This window comes from Polypterus senegalus, chromosome 8, assembly GCF_016835505.1.
Source record: "Polypterus senegalus isolate Bchr_013 chromosome 8, ASM1683550v1, whole genome shotgun sequence".
NCBI lineage: Eukaryota > Metazoa > Chordata > Cladistia > Polypteriformes > Polypteridae > Polypterus > Polypterus senegalus.
In genome coordinates, this window is record NC_053161.1 from 108,022,531 (window position 1) to 108,043,709 (window position 21,179).

Below are 21,179 nucleotides of genomic sequence, written 5' to 3' on the forward strand. Positions count from 1 at the left end.
AAGGTTCTCTGAAATGTGGGCTCCCAAGAATTTGAAGGTCTGCACCCTTTCCAAATGGTCTCTGTTGATGTAGAGAGGAACTGGTTCTGTGCTGTGCTTTCTGAAGTCCAAAATGAGTTCCTTGGTTTTTCACTAAACAACATTTTGTCAGTCTCTGGATCTCATCACTGTAGGCTGACTCGTTTCCTCTTAATATGAATCCTATTACAGTGGTGTCATCTGCCAATTTAATGATAGCATTTATGAGATGGTTTAGGGTGGAGTCATATGTCTACAAACAGTAAAATAGTGGGCTCAAAACACAACTTTGTAGGTATTCTGTGCTGAGAAAAAGGGAACAGCTTGCTTACCAATATGTCAGAGATTATTTTATTAAATGCTGAACTGTAGTCTACGAAGAGCAGCTCCTTCTTTGGTCTACCTTGCTCAGTGCAGTATGTAGAGCGGTAGCAATGGCATCTTCTGTGGACCTGTTTGATCTGTAAGCAAACTGATGTGGGTCAAAAGTGGATAGAAAGAAGGATTTAATGTGCTGTAAGACCAAACTCTTGAAGCATTTCATAACTAACGGTGTGAGTGCAACCGGTCTACAATCATTTAAACTCTCTGTGGCTATCTTTTAGGTACAGGAATGATGATTGATGATTTTAGGCAGTGTGGAATAGCGGCTGATGCCAGAGAAAGATTAAAAATCTTTGTGAATACCCTAGCAAGTGGGTCAATGCATGCTTTGAATATATTCCCAGATACTCCATCAGGGCCAGTGGCCTTCCTTGGGTTCACACGTGTGGGTTCTGGGGTCTGGTGTGATCAGTGTGGTCATTTTGGGCCTCCTTACCTCAAACCTGGCAAATAAATGATTCAGTTTCTATCACAGAGAGGCATTGGAGCTGACAGACATGGGGTTGCTGCCCTTGTTGTTTGTAATGTGTTGAATTCCTTCCCACACCTGTCATGAGTTGTCCTCTGTGAGGTGGTCTTGTATTTTCCTCTTTTAGGCCTCTTTGGCTTTTCTGGTACCTCTCGTCAGATCAGCTCTGGCTGCACTGTATAACACTCCATCAGATGACCTGAAGGTGGAGTTACATTTTTGAGGAGTGTCTGTACTTCTTTTGTCCTCCAGAGTTTCTGATTTGGAAACTCCTGAATCTTCTTTGTGACGGTGACATTATAAGCTCAGTTCTTGATGTAGACTAGAACTGTTTCTGTATATTCTTGTTGTTCAAACACATTCCAATCTGTATGTGCAAAACAATCTTGTAGCTGAATGTGAGCACTCTCAGGCCAAGTATTTATGGTCTTGTTACAGGTTTTGTCCTCCTCCTGGGATGAGGAGCAATGAGAAATGATCCGACTGACCTAAGTGAGGAGGGGTTTGGTTTTATAAGTATGTTTTATATCACTTCGCTCGCCCATCCACCACCTGCCCTACGCACAAACCAATTTGTGTCTCTGCCACTTGCGCTGTGAAGAGGGGGGCTGAATACACCCCAAGGAGACGCGGTCACCCTTGAAATTTGCGGGGGTTAAATTCCTAGAGCACCTGCAAATTGTGAAAAACCACGAATTTTGGATGTGGTTAAAAAATGCCTATTTTTATAGTTTAAACCCTAAATATGCCCCCAAAACACTTTAACTTCATTTCAGAATCAGCTTAATACATTACCTAAAAACAAATGTAAAGGTAAACTGCACAGTACTGTACTGCTATGTCTCCCACAGTGCTAGAATGTAAAACACAGATGTTACCGCTATATTTACTGTAATTCATGCAAGCACGTTTTCATTGCCAGAAGCCTTAGAAGGTGCAGGGCGTTTCGGCGGCATCTTGGGGATTTAACCCTTAAACTGCCACGTACTTGGGGGTTAATGCATCCCTGGACGTGAAATACTTTTTTGCTGCACTTTTTAAGTAAATGTCACAATTCTCAAAGAAAAAGTGAAATTTTAAAGGAACACGTGTTTTTTCATGCAAAGATCATCACAATTACTGCAACACAGATTATTTTACACACTGCCAATGAACTGTAAAAACTATTTAAAAAACTACTGGAACAATATGTACAAGTTGCAACTGGCGCCATTGATGAAATTCAGTAAATCACTGAGTCAACTGTGCTTAACCTGGCTGCACGCAAACACACAGAGGTAAACGCTGACGCTGGCAGGCTAGTCTAGTGCAGCAGCTGAATCCCGGGGCAGTGAGGCTTCAGTGCTGCAGGTGCTGGCAGTGGTCATGAGCTGGTTGCTCAGTGAATGTATGACACTGACTGATCAGCTCCGGCATACTAGTAAATTGCACTGGGAAGCGAGGCATTCAATGATTGTATGTTGCGGAATATACTCGGCTCCTGCGTGCTGGCAAATGACCCTGGGAAACAACTATAGCTGGTTGCGGCTGTATAAGGGTTAAAAAGAACAAAACAGAAAATACAAGAACACTCATCTGGAGATGCGTCACAGTCAATCAGCTGCAAATAGTAATGAATAACGCTGTAGCAGTCCAGTGCCACTAAGATTCACAACGGTGATTTATTTATTTTTATGGTGGAGATTCCAGAGACGCACCCAGCCTTGGCCCGACAAACACACACTCACAAACAGAGACAAAAACAAAGAAAAAAGTACAGGTAACCCAACAGAAGGAAGACAGGAATTTGAAACACAAATTACAAAAACTTTTTTTTGCTTTTGATTACCGGCCCCCTTTTTAGAAGCCGTGCTGACATCCGTTGACCCCAACAGCCCCTGCACCCTCAGCAGAAGACCAATCAGAGCCACTGCAGGGACTGCTGGGAGTTGCAGTTTCAAATTCTATTGGCTACTTTCACCATCCCAAGCCGTGTTTCCCTCTATGGTTGCTTCCTGTTCTCTGTACAGTGCAGTATTGCCACAAAAAAAGCCATAAAAATTGCGGAGGATATTTGTGGTTTCTGCTAACAATTATTAGTTAGGTTCTAAGGAAAAATCCGCGCACAACTGAGGCCACAAAATCGGAACCGTAACTTCGCAGGGGTCTACTGGAAAACACATTCTTTTTTATTCTCTTTTTTATCTCTTTGCTCGATCAGCAGCTGGCTTGCTGCTGCTGTTGCTGTGCCTCGTGATCTGTATTTCACGCGGTGCACTTCTGTCATATCACCTATGTCCATATATTCAATCTCTTTTTGCTTTTACCATTTCATCAATATTGCATTGAATTTTAATTCTGTGTTTGGAATTACATCATGACAATGCAACATATAACTGCCCGTAAATAAATATCGTTTCTTTCACCCTCCAAGAAATGTGTCTGACATAACCACGCAGGACTTTTCCAAATCTCTTTGCATAAGTTCTTGTCTCGTGGGGCTTTCAGCCCTGGGCATGGTTACATAGCTTGGCACAGACTTGTTTCAAGGGATGTTAAAGTGTCTCTGAGACAATCATGTCTTGTCTCATTCCAAGATTTTTTTTTATAATAGAGAGACATGATCGAGTGTATTTTTCCCTTCTGGTGCAGCAATTCACATACTGGGTGAAATTAGTCACCAGCAATGATATGTACCCCATCAAGGTAAGCCTGCTGCTGTTTATTTAAATTAATATAAAGGATGTTAAGAGCTGTACTAGCATTTGCCTCCTGCATAATGTAAACAGCAGTAACAATTGCCCCAGTTATCTCTCTTGGTAAAACGAATGTTCTGCAAATGATTGACAGAACTTCTAAGTCAAGGGAACAGTGTCTGTCTATAACTCTGCTGTTATTGTACCAGTCATACATGCATAAACCACCCCCTCTGTTCTCATCCAAGTTTTTGTTCCAGCCCTACTTGTGAATTGTGTGGTCCAGTAGTTGCATTGCAGCATCGGGGATTTGCAAGTGAAGCCACGTCTCCATTATGATCATCACACCACAATTCAAGACAAAAATATTTGCAGCAATTTGCAGCACCAACTCATCCATTTTATAAGTAATCGATTGACGTATAATCATATACACATTTGGCAATTATGTAGTAAATTATTATACTACTCCTTTAAATATTTACATAAAATTACTTACTCTGTCTCTTTAGACATTAATATTATACAATAATATTAATACTTGTTCATCATTCTACAGATTTGTAATAAGCAGTATACCTACTGTATATGTATCTAAAGCAAGACACAGAGGGTAAAAAGTGTAAAAATTAATTACTGTCAGGTTTCTTTTGGATTTGAACTTAAAAAAGGTTAAAAATAAAAAGTACATATTCAAAAGACAATGAACATAAAAATTGCTATGTTTATTTTTTAAAATACACTCACCTAAACGATTATTAGGAACACCATACTAATACGGTGTTTGACCTCCTTTCGCCTTCAGAACTGACTTAATTCTACGTGGCATTGATTCAACAAGGTGCTGAAAGCATTCTTTAGAAATGTTGGCCCATATTGACAGGATAGCATCTTGCAGTTGATGGAGATTTGTGGGATGCACATCCAGGGCACGAAGCTCCCGTTCCACCACATCTCAAAGATGCTCTATTGGGTTGAGATCTGGTGACTGTGGGGGCCATTTTAGTACAGTGAACTCATTGTCATGTTCAAGAAACCAATTTGAAATGATTTGAGCTTTGTGACATGGTGCATTATCCTGCTGGACGTAGCCATCAGAGGATGGGTACATGGTGGTCATGAAGGGATGGACATGGTCAGAAACAATGCTCAGGTAGCCCGTGGCATTTAAACGATGCCCAATTGGCACAAAGGGGCCTAAAGTGTGCCAAGAAAACATCCCCCACACCATTACACCACTACCACCAGCCTGCACAGTGGTAACAAGGCATGATGGATCCATGTTCTCATTCTGGTTATGCCAAATTCTGACTCTACCATTTGAATGTCTCAACAGAAATCGAGACTCATTAGACCAGGCAACATTTTTCCAGTCTTCAACTGTCCAATTTTGGTGAGCTTGTGCAAATTGTAGTCTCTTTTTCCTATTTGTAGTGGAGATGAGTGGTACCCAGTGGGGTCTTCTGCTGTTGTAGCCCATCCGCCTCAAGGTTGTGCGTGTTGTGGCTTCACAAATGCTTTGCTGCATACCTCGGTTGTAACGAGTGGTTATTTCAGTCAAAGTTGCTCTTCTATCAGCTTGAATCAGTCGGCCCATTCTCCTCTGACCTCTAGCATCAACAAGGCATTTTCGCCCACAGGACTGACACATACTGGATGTTTTTCCCTTTTCACACCATTCTTTGTAAACCCTAGAAATGGTTGTGCGTGAAAATCCCAGTAACTGAGCAGATTGTGAAATACTCAGACCGGCCCGTCTGGCACCAACAGCCATGCCACGCTCAAAATTGCTTAAATCACCTTTCTTTCCCATTCTGACATTCAGTTTGGAGTTCAGGAGATTGTCTTGATCAGGACCACACCCCTAAATGCATTGAAGCAACTGCCATGTGATTGGTTGATTAGATAATTGCATTAATGAGAAATTGAACAGGTGTTTCTAATAATCTTTTAGGTGAGTGTATTTAATCATTGTGTCAGACTTGCAGAAATGAAAAAAGTCTAATATAAATTACCATGTTTAAAAAGCTTGTGAAGGCTGTGTTTATACTGGCTTAATAGCCTTTGATAGCTATTTTACCACACAAACACTGACACAATCCAAAATTAAGTTTACTGAACACAAGGTGGAAAATTACAGGATTTTGTGGTCTTTCTGCTGTAAAAGAAGCTTTAGGGCAAGATAAATGCTATTCCTAGTCAGACTCAATAGAGAAAAATTTCAGCAACGTATATTAATCTAGGAAACTCATGTTCAAGAAACAAATGGCAGCATGAAGGCTTATTGGTAAATGGCTTATTATTGCTCAACGTCATTTTTTCACATACACTTTAAAAAAATGGCATTGTACTCAACCACTTCATTTCAGGTATCAAGCAAGCTTGTTTTATCAAGTTCCTGATTGAAATGCATGACCTATAAGATGCTGAATTAGTCATACATTTTGTGTTTGAATTATGACAACTCAATTTCAGCATATTCAAACCTGTAGAAAATTCTACTGTCTGTTCATTCATCCATTCCAAAACTGTAGTGACGCAAACCTGATCACCAAAGGTCAAAGACGGGATTCTCATTCCAACCTGGATGTCAGTTTTTAGTAAATTATGTAATATCTGATGTGCCAAAAATCTCTGCATTAGTGCAAGTAATAAATTATACTAATTATAATTTAAAAATAAAAGCAATTCCCACTATTAATGATATTTGCAATATTAAGCCAAAAAATCAGAGAGCAAATAGTGTGCACATTTACATGCAAATTTACCTTTTTTATTTCTCCATTTATCAAATGTAATAAGGATATTATAGCCAGCCATTCTCCAACCCACTATTTCCTAACACAGGGTCAGGGGGGTCTGCTGGAGCCAAAATAAGGAAGTTATATTGAACCAAAATCTAACAAATACAATGTCAAGTTCTCAAAATTTACGTCTACTGTTAACCAGCAAGGTAAGAAAAATAGAGGAGACCAGAAACCTTCTAACCCTGAAGTATTTTGCCAAAAATTATTTATAACACTAAATGTCTTGTTATCTTTGCTGTCTCAATAGGTCTTTTGTGTGTTTTTTACCCTTCTGTGTCCATTTTATTAGTTGTTTTCTTAATCAGATCTTCTTTTTACATGTTCGTCTTCTTTACTTTCTGACATACAGCAAATTGGTGTTTTAGGATTTATGTGTGTTTAAGAAAAATATGATTTTATTCAAGTCTAGAAGGCTCCTGACAAAGTATTTTGCTACATCCATTATAGCCAGCAGCCATCCCAGCTGCATCCCAGCTAATCCAGCTGAAGCTCAGCATGTTCGGGCCTGGTCAGTACCTGGAACTAGAAAAAGCTTTTTAACCTGACATTATCACGGCAACTCGTGTAGCGATTGTTGTGCAAAAACTGACTGGGCTTTTCACAGGATAAAGGGTGTGTAGGTGGGGATATAGTTCTATGATTCATGTTCAGCTGACCTCCAAATGGTTTTCTAGGAAAGCCCCAAGCCTAGTCCAGTTATTTTTGTGTCTCAACTTGTATATTTTTTTTCCTTCCAAATGACTAAATGAGACCTTAGAAATCTGAAAATCTGAGATCTGCATACTTTATGAATGAAGTTCATTCAGTAAATTGTCTAACTAGATTGCATTAACGTAGTTTACATTAAAAAACTTTTACTTTCACTGTGCTTTGACATGGTGATAGACTATTTTTCAACAAATAACCCTACACACATGCTTGCTGCATTAAATCAGATAATACAATCTCCTTATACATATGATGTAAAGTTGAATGACTCATTCACTCATTCACTCATAAATGAAAACAGTATTTCCCATTTAGTTAAAAAGCCTGATATTTGGCAGGATAGTACAGGTACATCTCGATATTCACTGCAGGCTGGCTCTAGGCAGACACCCGGGTAACCCATGACAGGCGGAGGACTTTTGTCATATTTGTAGAACTACATTATTAGTACTGCATTCCACAGGGCCTGGTTGAGAACAGCCTGAAATTATGACGTGGGACTGCCCTTCTGTGGCCAATCCACCAGCAGGAGGAATGGGGCAAGGTGTGATACGACCTAGCAGCAGTCGAAGGCAGAAATTGACATGGAAAAATTGGAACCCAAACACATAAACTGACACTTGGAACATGGAATTTCACCTCTCACTGGGGGAGGGAGCCAAAGTTGTTGGGTGAGGTGGAGCACTACCAATTAGATAAAGTTTGGCTCATGTCCACCCACTCACTTGGTTTTTGAACCAATCCTCTTGAAAAAGAATGGACTCTCTTTTATTCTGGAATTTCCCACATGGAAAAACAGGAGTAGGCTTCTCATTGCACGCCTGCATGGTCAATGCAATGTTGGGGTTTGTCCTGGAGAACGAGAGGACTGCTCTTTGTGTGACAGCACGTCACAGAAGGGATGACTCTGACTGCTGTATGTACTTATGCACCAAATGGAAGCTTGCAGTATCAGAGCCTAGGGGGGATTTTGGAAAGGGTCCTAGCTGGGTACCCTATAGTTCTGCTGAATAACTTCAATGCCCACATAGGTAATGATGGAGACAATAGGAGGGGCATGACTGGCAAGCATGAGGAACAGATTGCCAGATCTAAATCCAAGTGGTGTTTCATTATTGCACTTCTGTACTAGGAATGGTTTGTCCATAATGAACACCATGTTCAAACATAAAGTGGCTCATATAAGTGTACTTCATTCCTGAGCAACTTAAGCAATTGTATTATCATATTTATGGCTGCATATTATGGACATTCAGGTGAAGAGACAGGCAAAGCTATGAACTGATAACTGCTGGGTTGTGAGTTGAGTCAGATGGAGGAGGAAGCCCAATCTGGACCTGGACCTGAAAAGCCTAAATGAGTGGTGAGTATGGATTGGGAATGTCTCAGGGCAGCCAGTGTTCAGAAGATGTTCTACTCCCATCCCGAAAGAGCTTTTCCCACATCCCAGGCTGGGGACATGTTCAAAGCCAACATTGTGGTAGCAGCTGCCAAGTGCTGTGACCTGAAGGCCACAGATGACTCTCAAGGTGACAGCGTTCATGTCTTGCAACCATGCAGCAAAACAGGAAGCACCAGGACTCTAAAGATTTGGACCTTCATCCTTTTGCAAAGATAACGGAAGTGCCATACACCCCTTTCCAGTGACCTCATGACTGTCCATGAATGTTGCTGCTGAGGTAAGTAAATCTCTCAATAAGGTCAACACTCTCTCTGCAGACAAACACACTGCTGATGGCTGTGCCTAAGAGGTCATTAAAGGCCTAGATCTTGGTTTTTATCCAGAGCACTGGCAAGCCCAGACACTCAGATTCCTCGCTCAGCCTCTCGAGAGCCCTGATCAGAACCTCCACTGACTCCGTGACCATCACAGCATTGTCGACAAAGACAAGATCAGTGAATTTATCTTCACCAACAGATGCCCCGCTGCTGCTGGACCCCACGACCCTACCCAACCCCCAGTCCATGCAAGCATTGAACAGAGTAAGAGCAAGAACATGCCCATGAGAAACCCCACAATCAACTGGGAAGAATGCAGAGGTTGTTTAGATGGTGCCTTGAAGAGACATCTCTGGGTGTCACTTTATCTGTGATTGATCATTTTATCAGATAAGGCGCAGAGGATGTACTGTATTCCAAAGTGGCTCTGTGGAGAGAAAACTGACACTCTTGCTGGAATTAAGAGTGTCTGGCAGTTTGCTTTTTAGCAAAAAGACATTTGTGCCAAAGCATCGCAAAATGGGTAATGCCAGTCTGTCTTACAACCTTTAGTGGCTTATAGCAGATGGAAAAAATGTGGTCTATGATGATTTATTATTATACCAGAAATTCAAAAATGTGAGGAAAAATTACATACTTTTACAATGACATACATAATGAGGATGAAACATAATGAAGGAATAAGAAAACTGTAACTAACATCATTAGGAAACTATGCCTTTAAGGTATACTCATAATGGATACATGCAGGGATGATGCATCTTATAAATAAGCAAGTATTAAATGAAAATCAATATTTCTGATATGCTTGCAGAAATATTTCATTAATATAGCAGCCATTTTACAAAACACAAAGTAAGAAATCTAAAGTAAAGTAAAGAATCTAAAAGTGGATGAATAAATGGATTATGATAAAAATTGTAGATAAGATGGATTATGATAATGATTTGGAGATAAAATAAATGATTATTTTAAGCAAGTTCTCTTGTTTTCCACATTGTTTTCAAGAGTAAGACTTATGAAGGCCAGATGAGAGAAAATGTTTATACATTGCAGCTGGCAGTTTGACTGTGACATAACCACTGGGGGCTAAACATTTTCTTGCCTTATGTATAGTATGGATTTGGTAGTGACCCCACCATGAACTCTCTTGGTCTAAAAAATACATATTATGAACCAACGCAGGGAGGAGAACATTCCATGAGCTTATTTGGGATAATATGAGATTAACCATCAATGCATAGAAAATAAGATGGCTGTGTAGCTTAACACACCCATGAAGACCAATGTATGCTCAACTCCAGACATTTCAAAATTAAGGAGCATTTCTTGAAATAAATGTTTCAACCAGGATCTCATCCTTGACTCAGGCATGTTTGTTGTATTTTTAATGTTTTTTTTTTATTTTAAATATTATTTTATATTTATGTGTTTATGATTCTGGTATTGCTCTTTCTATGTTTTATCTATTTAATGTTGAGTGTTATTTCTGTTTTTCTATATGCATGTATTTATTTTTTAATTTTCCTGCCTTGTATTCTTTCTCTGCAGCTTAAAGGGGCAGGGTACCTGACTCTGCAGCTGGGGGCTGCCTGCAGTGATATTTAAGGAGTAGCTGCACTGTATTTGTGATTTGTGCATCTTTCTTAATATTGGATTTCCTGGTTTTGGTCACTATTCACATTTCAGGTACTGTTTCTAGTTTGTGATTTTTGGAATTGTTTGGTTTTCCTCTCCACCTTTCATGGTCATTTTCAATTTTCAAAACCTTTACCTCATTTTTGAGTCTGTGCAGCCCAACAACTTGAATTCTGAAGTTGGGGATATACAGTAAGTGGTGAGGGCTACTCAATGGGTTCAGATCTATGGAAAGGACAGGTCCAGTTTTTGTTATTTGTTTGAAGATGACATCCCTTTTTGATATTTTTGAGTGCCAGGATCTTGACAGTAAACTTTTCTTATGCTGTTCATAGCAAGGAATGATAATATGAATGAACAAATATTGCTTGGATCTATTCATTTTAATCATTTTGGAGGTCATTTGTTTCAAAGTGCTTCAACAAATACGCATCTTTATATGTATGCATTATTTCATTAGTAATTTGTAAAGTTCGCTATTGTATTTTCCTTGAACTTGTTACAGCTCTGGCACACTGTGCAGAACAATAAAAAATAATAAACTGAACTGAAAAACTGAATTAAATTCATATTAGCGCAAACTTTGGTCATAGAATAGTCATTAATTAGTGTGACAGCCAAAATTCTATATGTAAGTTTACGTACAATACAAAAACTAAACAGGAATTGTCATTTTTCATTTATTCTTTGGAATTATATGAGATAATGCCATATTTATTTCACCCCACACTTATTAACAATCTGTTCTACTTGTTTTGTAGCATTTCTGTTGACATGGTGATGACCTCCATGTTAATATGAGCAGCACTTAGTGAGGACCTTAGATTTGCCTTCATTTCCATATAATTTGATTTACTCTGAAATGTCACTTCCATTCCATTGATTAAGCTTCACTGCTGCCACAGATTCTGTTCAAAAGGTTAAAGGGACAGGACGGTTGCTGTCACTTTAACAGCCTTTTGATATCTATACGGACAGTATCAGGCTTTAGAAGTGATGTAAGTCATCATAATTGTGAATATTTTTCTGAAGAAACAGTTACAGGAGTTAGGAAGTCCAATTAATGTGATATGGGGAATATCTGTTTTGATATGTGCTTTTTTGCAATTTTCATGTTTTAAAGAACTTTTCTTATTAAGTAGACCTACGTGATTTGCCATTATAACATTTACTCTTTTGTGAATGAGCATCATGAAAAACTGTTGGACATGTCTATTCTTTCTAAAAATTACTTTCTGTTTACAAATATCAAAGTGTGAAACTATTAACACATTCAGAAAATTATCTTGCACTTCTGAATTAGTGTCACTTTAGCAAAAGCTTTTAACATCTAGAGTAGCAGTCGGCAACAGAAGAGACACTTAATTGTTTTATTTTTGTCCACTTATGCTGTAATGTAGAACAGCTTTGGGGTTCACATGTCAAAGGCAGACAAGACAGTACACAAAATTCCTTTGACATGTATAATAAAGAAATAGTACAATTCTAGTAGATACTAACATGATAATTGTGTATGCAAAACAATTTGTAAAACAAAAAAAATGGATTGACGTTGAAACACTCTTCACCACAGCTCACTATGACTTCATTCCTTTTCAGCTTTGGGATGCCACACAACATTCTGCTTTTTTAATGCTTTTACTAAAAAACCTGCTAATGCTGCTTTTGTAATTCAAATGACAACATAATCCTAAAACCAAAGAGACTATGATAAGAACCCAGTTCTGCTAGTCTTTTTTGATATGAAATCGGAAAATACTGGTGTGTGCAATTACAGTATGGGATTGTTATCTACCGCTATGAAGAGGTAATATACAGTAAGTCTACATGCATGCATGCATGATAATAGGGTGGAATATTTATAAAAAGAAACAAATTGTTACTCAGTGTTCCAGATACGTATAGTAAAGTATCAAGATAGGAGATGCAACAGGTCTAATTTGGAGGCCAATTCAAAATGTGTTTCGGGCTACACCGGAGTATCAATAAGTGTTGCCAGATAATAGTAAATGTAATTTATAGAGGTAAATGCTATATTGTTTCTGCATTAGGCCATTTTATATACAGTATAAGTCAACTTTTAACAGTAGTTTCAAAACTTAATTTTCACTCCCAGTTTATATACTGTATATATATTGTGAAGGACAGCCGGGTCCCATGCCCGGCAGGGATGCCCCTGCTGTTCATGTTCCGGGGGAGCCACCATGGGCAGTCCAATACCTCCCCGGGACGGTTGATGGCAGCCTCCCTGGCCGACGGTGATTCCCCAACCGCCCGCAGGGCTCCATGGGAGATGGAGTCCTCCACAGCTGGGTTGGGACCCGGGGCGGCCGCTAGGGGGGGCTGTCTGCTTCCCACAGCCCGGCTGGACGAGTCTTCAGCCCCACCCGGAAGTGCAATTAGGACCAGGTGGTTAATCACCTGGAACACTTCCGGGTGGGCTATAAAAGGGCCCAGCCACCATCACTCGAGGAGCCAGAGTTGGGAGGAAGGAGACGAACCTTGTCTGGGAGGAGTGGTGGAGCGAGGTGGAGAATTGTTTGTGAGTTTTGGGCTTTGTGCTTTTGGGACTGTGTTTGGGCTGTGTGGCACGGGGAAGACGTGTCCCACAGCTGAAGAAAAATAAAAGTCACTGTACTTTTTATTCGTGCCTCCGTGTCTTTCTGGGTCTGGTCAGGCGCCTATATAGCGCTTTGTTACTATATATATATATATATATATATATATATATATATATATATATATATATATATACATATATATAGCGAGAGAGATACAGATATATATATATATATATATATATATATATATATATATATATATATATATATATATGCACATGGGGGACAGTTTACAGGGTCAAATAGTGTTGTTGATCAGCCAGCAGCAAGCAAGCAGGGCTGAAACTCTCACCTGATCCTCTCTCCTCTTGTTCCTCAGCAGTTCAGCTGAAGGCTCTGCCTATCAGTCCTATCAGTCCTATCCTTAACACCAGTCCACCAACTCTTGACATCACTTCCAGCAAACCCTGATGACATAATTTCCAAAACCCAGAATCCATGATCCTGCCACATCAGTTTCATTTACGGCTGCCCTGACTCCACCCTGTTCCTCCTATCCACCATATTTATACCGTGGACTGAACCTGTTTGTCAGTTCAGTTGTGAACTCTGCTTCTGTAAAGACATGTTACTTTTCTTTTGATGATTTTTCATTATACTGGGTGGTCATCCCCAAATCTTTTTGTTTTTACTGCCTACTTTTTTTGTCACTCTCTCTCTCTGTCTCTCTTTCTATATATATATATATATATATATTGTTGAAAGAGCTCCAGACACAGACAGGTAGGCATCATGTTATGCACCACCATACGTTTATTTACAGTTACTATTTCCAACAAAGTGCACACAAACCCCAAACCCCCAAAACTCCCCCAAAGTCCAAGCCTCACACTGCCTCTTTCAGTCTTCAGGCCACCTCCTTTCCTCCTCTAAGACCTTGTCTTCCTTCGCTCCCTATTCCAGCCATCGAATGGAGGGAGGCGACCCCTTTTATACACACTAGGATGTGCTCCAGGTGCCTCCCGGCAATCTTGCACTGGCACTCCCCAGTGTGGCAGAAGTACCGGCTCTGCATTTGGAAGCACTCCGGGTGTCCCTGATTCTCTTCCTCCCAGCACTTCCGGGTGTGGCGGAAGTGCTGAGGTCCAGGGCTTCATAGGCATTGGGGTGCCCCCTGGTGGCGGTCGCCCCTACGTGGTCTGGGTGAGGTGTAAGCCTTCCTCCGGTCCTCCTGTGTGTCCCAGCTGGGTACCACCCTCAGCCACTTGTGACACTGCTCCAGGGGCAGAGACGCTGCCTGGACACCACCACCTGGCATCCCTCCGTGCTGCGCACTGGCAGCGCTCCCCCCTCCAACCGGCACCTCGGGACTTGCCTCTTCGGCACCCCCTCCCCCTTGACACCCCCTCGGCACCCCAGGTTCCGTGCCCGTCTGATTGGAACAGATGGGTCCACTCGTACAGTCGTTGTCTCCGCTGACTCTGGGGTTTCCCACTGCCTCCGCAGAGGGTGGCCCTTCTCTGGACGTGAGCACCCAGCATCACGTCCCTTCCTATTGGAGGAACTGGCTCTCTTCCCTTAGTCCTCCTGGCCGGGTACCACCCCCAGCTACCTGTGACTATATATCGAGTTGACCCTCGATATACGACTGGCCTGACATGCGAACAACTTGGTATAAAACCAAAATTTTTGTTTTGAACTATGACCAACGTCTTGAGTTACGACTCGAATGCGGTCACGTGTATCTGCTTCTGCGATTGTAAACAAACAGCCAAGAGAGTTCGTAAGCTTCAGTCGGAGCCCAAATGCATGTGTTTGTGGATGTAATTTTGGTCAGTGCAGTGATTCATATGAGAGTGGAGTTCATGTGACCAATATCGCTAATATGTACAGCATGTCGAAATCCACCATCTCGACAATTTTACAAAGAAAAGATTTGTATAAGGAAGCTAGTGTTGCTAAAGGTGTTACTCAAATTAGTAAGTCATGATCAAACAGTGTTAGACGAGGTAGAAAAGCTATTATTAGTGTGGATAAACGAAAGGCAGATGGCAGGTGATAGCCTATCTGAGTCTATAACAATACAAACAATAACCTCCTTCCCTTTCATTCTCCTCCTCCTCCCTTCCTGCAAGCCAAAGATGTCTACTTAAATGGTGAGTACAGTATGAAATTGTTGTTTCTGGTAGGCTAGGCACTTTTTATAACTTTTTGGTTAGTACATTAGAAAAAAATAGATAGATATACATACTTTTGATGTAAGAGGTTGCCCACGGAAGTGGCATAGTACTGGTATTCGATCTGGCAAGGTCTTTTGTTTAAAAGAGCATACCACATTGGTAGCTAGACAGCTGTTCAAAATCCCACTGTGGGTAGAACAAAATCACCAGAAGCTTGTGTATTCCATTAATTTTAAGAAAGTGATTGAAGTTCATAACTTTGTGATCAATGAACTGGGAAGAAAATCATTGGTGGCTGACAAAAGGGCAAGAGAATTCTTCCAAATTGATAACTAGCAGCGGGGAGTTCCTCCCTTGAACATATGGAACCCTGCTGTCTGTTTGTAGGGCTGGTAGCCTGGGAGTTACCAGGAGTGCCTGGCCTTTTAATTAGTAATTGAAGTCCAGGGATGCACACACATACGGGCCACTAGTGGGACCGTTCTGGGATTCTCAAAGGTCACTCTTAAAAATTGAGTCCAATGGTTTTCCCAGAATTAGCGCCTGGGTAGGATTTAAAGGCTTTCCTCTGCCAGTTTTTCATTGAGTTTAAAGTTTGGGGGTGAGACAAGAGTTCAGCTGGCATGGAGGTAGTGCAGTGAAATTAGAGACTGAGAAACAGATAAGTGGGAGAATAGTTTAATTGTTGAGGTACAAATGTTTTGTATAGTTGGCTGGGGATCAATCCCTTCAGAAACAGGGCTCAATATCGTCTCTTTAAATATGATGCTGGTTCAGTTGGACCAAACATACACTGTTTGTTGTTTCCTTTTAAATGAAAAATTGAACATAATGCATTTTTAAGGAGTAATCTTGATTTGAAATTTGGGAAAAAAATGTGTGCAAATATACTCGTAGTTTAAATGCAGCATTCATGCCGCTTTTCATGCAAAATATTTAAGACAGAAATTTATTTTAAAAAGATTGTTCTCAGCCATAAACTGTTGGGTCTGCTTTCTGACGAAATGCTCATACATATTAAACATAATAATTTAGGGCAAGTTGGTCATTTGAAGATATTATATAAATGTTTCAGACGTTATTGTGATTTAGTGGGAAAAATATTTCTTGGATAAATTACAAGTCAAGTCAAGTGGCTTTATTGTCATATCATTCATACACAGCATTGCAGCATATTGGCACAAAGAAACGTTACCCAGGCACGCGGTGCAACATATACATAAACACAGGAGAAGTTCAATAAATACATTATACTATACTATAATAGGTAATATTTAAATAAATAATAGATAATGAAGAGAGAGTAAAAAGTGGAAATATATAATACTTTGTAATAAATAGATAAAAAACAACAGTAATGACAAATGTATGGCATATATAAACTACTCGAAGCAGAGGCAGCACAGATTTCAGAGTCCAGACAGCCAAGGAATAGAAGCTGATAGCAGAACTTGGCAAAACTTGGTTACATACTACAGTACCTTCTGCCAGATGGAAGTGGGACAAAACAGACTGAGGGAGGGATGGGTGTGGTCCTCCACAATGTTATAGGCTTTGTTGATGCAACACTTAATAGTGATAAATGTAATGGAGAGAAAAGAGGCCCCAGTGATCTATTCTGCTTTATGTACTATCCATTGTAGGACCATGTGATCAGAGACACTGCGGTTCCCAAACTAGAAGATGATGAAGCTGGTCAGAATGCTCTCAGTGTTGCCCAAGTAGAATGTGGTGAGAATGGGGGAAGGTAGATTTGTCTTCCTCAACTGCCGAAGAAAGTGAAGATGCAGCTGCACCCTCTTGGCTATGTAGGTAGTGTTAATTGACCAAGTTAAATCAGCTGGTAGGTGCACACCAAGGAATTTGGTGCTCTTGACCAGTTCCACCACATAGTCTTCGATGTGCAGTGGGTTGTAGACAGCATGGGCCTTTCTAGTCTTAACAATCATCTCTGTCATCTTGTCCAGATTAAGAGACAGATTGTTGCACCAGTCCACCAGTCATCATATCTACATTCCATAAGCTGACTCATTCCCATTGCTACATGAGACCAAATACCATCATCAGGATGGTGATAAAGCTGTACGAAGCCATATAATCATAGATCAGCACAGTGAGCAGAAGTGGGCTGATTATACAACCCTGAGAGTTGCCAGTGTTCACTATGATGTTGTTGGAGATGACCACTCCTGCTGTAAATAAATCATCCTCTATTATCCAATAGAAGCTTCTTTCCCAAGTATTAAAGTGTATGCTTTAGGGTAAATGAACAATTGCTTTCTTATGTGGCTACTAACATGAATCTTTGCATAAAAAGAAGTGTTGGGAGCAACATTTCCAGTAATACACACTGATTTGTTTCCTAATAAGAATTGCTTTAGGGTTGCGTTCATGTACTTCTAAAGGGGTGTCTCCCTTGTCTTCAATAGAAGCTTTCCTGCAAGGGGCAGATTTTACCTGAATGGTTTTCTTGTTAGCATTCTTCATTGCTTTTGAAACTGCACTCATTATCTGGTGAGTTGTTATTCTTGTTAAAAAAGATGCAAATTAAAAAAGCTAGACAGTGTGATTAAGTAGCTGGTCTGTGGACTCCTAGGTTGCCTGTTCAGCCTCAACCTCATGATGTAATGGTAACTAACAGGAGTAATATGGAGATAAGGAGGCAATTGTGCTGTATTCTTACAGTTTGTAAGTAAGCATTGTCTGTTTAATTAAACATAAATATGAACAATACACAACCATGGGTAGAACTTGATATTTAGTCTGAAAGTGGCAGACTATAAAAAATAATTATTTTTTCTTTTTACCATATCCCATAAATCAACAGTCTGCTGGAGCCAATCCCAGCCAACACAGGGCACAAGGCAGGAACAAACCCTGGGCAGGGTGCCAGCCCACCGCAGGGCACACACACACACACTAGGGACAATTTAGGATCGCCAATGCACCTAACCTGCATGTCTTTGGACTGTGGGAGGAAACCAGAGCACCCAGAGGAAACCCACACAGACACGGGGAGAACATGCAAACTCCACGCTGCTAACTGCGAGTCAGCAGTGCTACCCGCTGCACCACCGTGCTACCCTATAAAGTAATAATGTAAACTAAATCTCACTTACATTAACCCATGTAAAACTTTAAAATTATGAAAAAGTACCGTTAATGAACTGTTAAGTGACAGAAAACCTTTTTTCATTTGTTTGCTTAATATAATTGCGGCAAAATAAGTACTTACTTGTTCTTTAATTAGAAAATAAATTGCATAACATTTGGATGCACTTGGGGATTGTTTTAACTATTTTTTAAGTTTGAGTATTTTTATTTATTTATTTACTTAATCAAAGGGACATTTTTGTTCACTGAATGTTTTCTTACAGTACTGTGTGTGATGTGTGTCAGGGGTTTGCTCAGACCGCTTTTGGCAACACTTTCAGACAAAAGATGCGGGCATGTGCTACTCTGCAGCCTTTTCAATAGCTTGGACTGACTACTGAGGATCTGTTTGCAGACTGGAGTGGCTATCTAAAATGTAAAAGAGGAAAACACTGAATAAAAAAATACAAGTGATGTGACCTCTCTCAAAATAAATCTGAAACAGTAGAGTAATCCATAATTCAAGTCGTACAGAATGCTTCTCAGTTTGTTTTACAGGTAGACAATGCACAAGAGAAAGATGGTTAGAGTATGATGGACCTGATTATTGTAATTGTCGATTATTATTAACATATTTATATTTGCTGTGGCCTTTAAAAACTCTTGAGGAAAAAAAGTACTATTTATTGGAGATTTATTTTAGTAACTTAGTGCATCCATTGGGAGTGTGAACTCTTACACTATGCCTATGGGTACAATATAATCTGAAGAAAAATAAAAATATTCTGTGAAATGAAAAACACCAACAAATATAAAAAAGATTCAGAGAAGTCAGCAGATAACCAACAGGATATAAATAGTTTATTTTCAGGAATAGCAAATTTCATTTTATCAATATAGTAATGTTGTATAGGAAATTATTATTAACACTTAATTAATGTAATTTAGAGCTGTCACGTGCATACCTGAATTTTCGACATATTTGACTATTTCAATTTGAACTGGAAGTATCAGATCTCCCCTCTTATCTTTGTATTACTCCAAATACAGTTTTCTGACCTGGTGGCATTTATTTTCATTTTGCTATCTAATTTACATGTATTTTCACATCACTTCCAGAAGCAGCCTGTTATTATTTCTTTTTTTTATTTTTTTGCAGCTAAACACCAATCTCCCTGTCTACTGGATGATTAGCCGACGAGAAAAGAGGCTTAATTGTGCACTTGTGGCTCTCTTTCTTCACATGGAAACAAACTTTGAATTGTCAGGGTAAAGCTGAGCTTCTCATCTGCAAATGAGAAGTGCTTATATAGTTACTGAACGGAGGGAACTGCTTGTAGAATGTGTGCTTCGGACTAAACCTCATAAACTGTATAGTACTGTTCTTGTACAAAAGCTACAGATCACCGCAACACAATGTTTTAAAGTATTCAGTTCTTTAATTTTTAATATACAAAAGAACAAACAGTGCAAAATGTATGGAAAACAGATTAGCCTGAAATGAGGGAGGAGTTGATGAAAGCGGCAAAAGGGTTAATTACCTCATTTAATGTTGTTTGTTTCAGAAAAATATTCTGAAATTAAAATGCTTGCTAAAAAGTATTTCTGATTAGGTTAAAACTGTTCTTTCCAAACACATGGTGTATTATTCCTTTAAAAGGAATCACTGAAAATTTTCATTTTACTGCTTAGTTGTCCATTTCAATTGTGTTCCTTTCTATAAAAGAGATGTAATATGAACTGACAGCAACATCAGTTTTATGTGCTGAAGTCAAACTGAACACGACTCCTTTAGCATAAACACTATTTACATAGACATACCTATTTGACAATGAAACTGTATTTTGTATTCTGCACAGACCAGGTGTATAGTGGTCACTAAGTATACTAAAATATTCCTTATTCGTGCACATATTGCATTTCCATATTATGCAGAAACCAGATTTTTTATACTCAAAATGATGGTAAGGAAATCTGCTATTTCACTGTATTGCGGGGGCAAATGCTCTTGACTTGTAAAACTGCTGGCAGATGACAGAAAAATTAGAATCATTTCTTTACTGACTATTTTTCTGCCTTGAAAGCCTTGTCAGTCTATTTCCAGCTAACTATCACCTGATGTATCAGGGAAAACTAAAATCACATTCAGACAAAATGGGCAAGATTTTTTTTTAAGTTTTTTTATTCAGTTTTGAATACATTTTCTTTAATTTGAGCCTGTCCATTCTAAATAATACCTTAAAAGCCTGTAGCAAAAGAAAAGAAAGCAAGAAGACAAACATGTGCGTCGCTTTTTGAAGTATTGGATAATTCTAAATTTCATTGGCAAGCTTTTTCCATTGTTGAGAAGAAATTTTGGATTTATTTATATAGTCATGAAATATCATAACAAGCCAGGACACATGAACTCTGAAAATTGTACTAGCGTTATGAAACAAGAAGAGACATTATGATTGTAGTGAAGCTTCAAATGCCTTACGTATGGCATAATTTGCTTTAGACGTTTCAGGCAACAATATAGCAATTTGCTGACTGTTTTTGTAAGTTAAACTACTTTGATATTACGTCTTTTATAAATAGAGACAATTCCAAAGTTGATGACAATAGTTTTTTTTTAGTGGCATATTTTTAGTTAACCCTTGTGTTACAATACAGAACTCTTAACTGCCAACTATAGCTTTAAATTACTATATTAAGGTTTTAATTGTTGCCTGCTTTCTTAACCAGCCATCTTTTAATAATGAGGTGTAAATGACAAAGGAATCATCAGCTCTTCACCTAAAATTATTTCATTTAAAAATGTGTAGAAGATTCATCTGTCTTAATACAATGTTTTCAAATAAGCAAGAAGGGAAGGACCAAGAGGTACAAATCTATTCCAGACCATATGGATGATGTTCTCAGAAAATGAAAACTCAACAATGTAA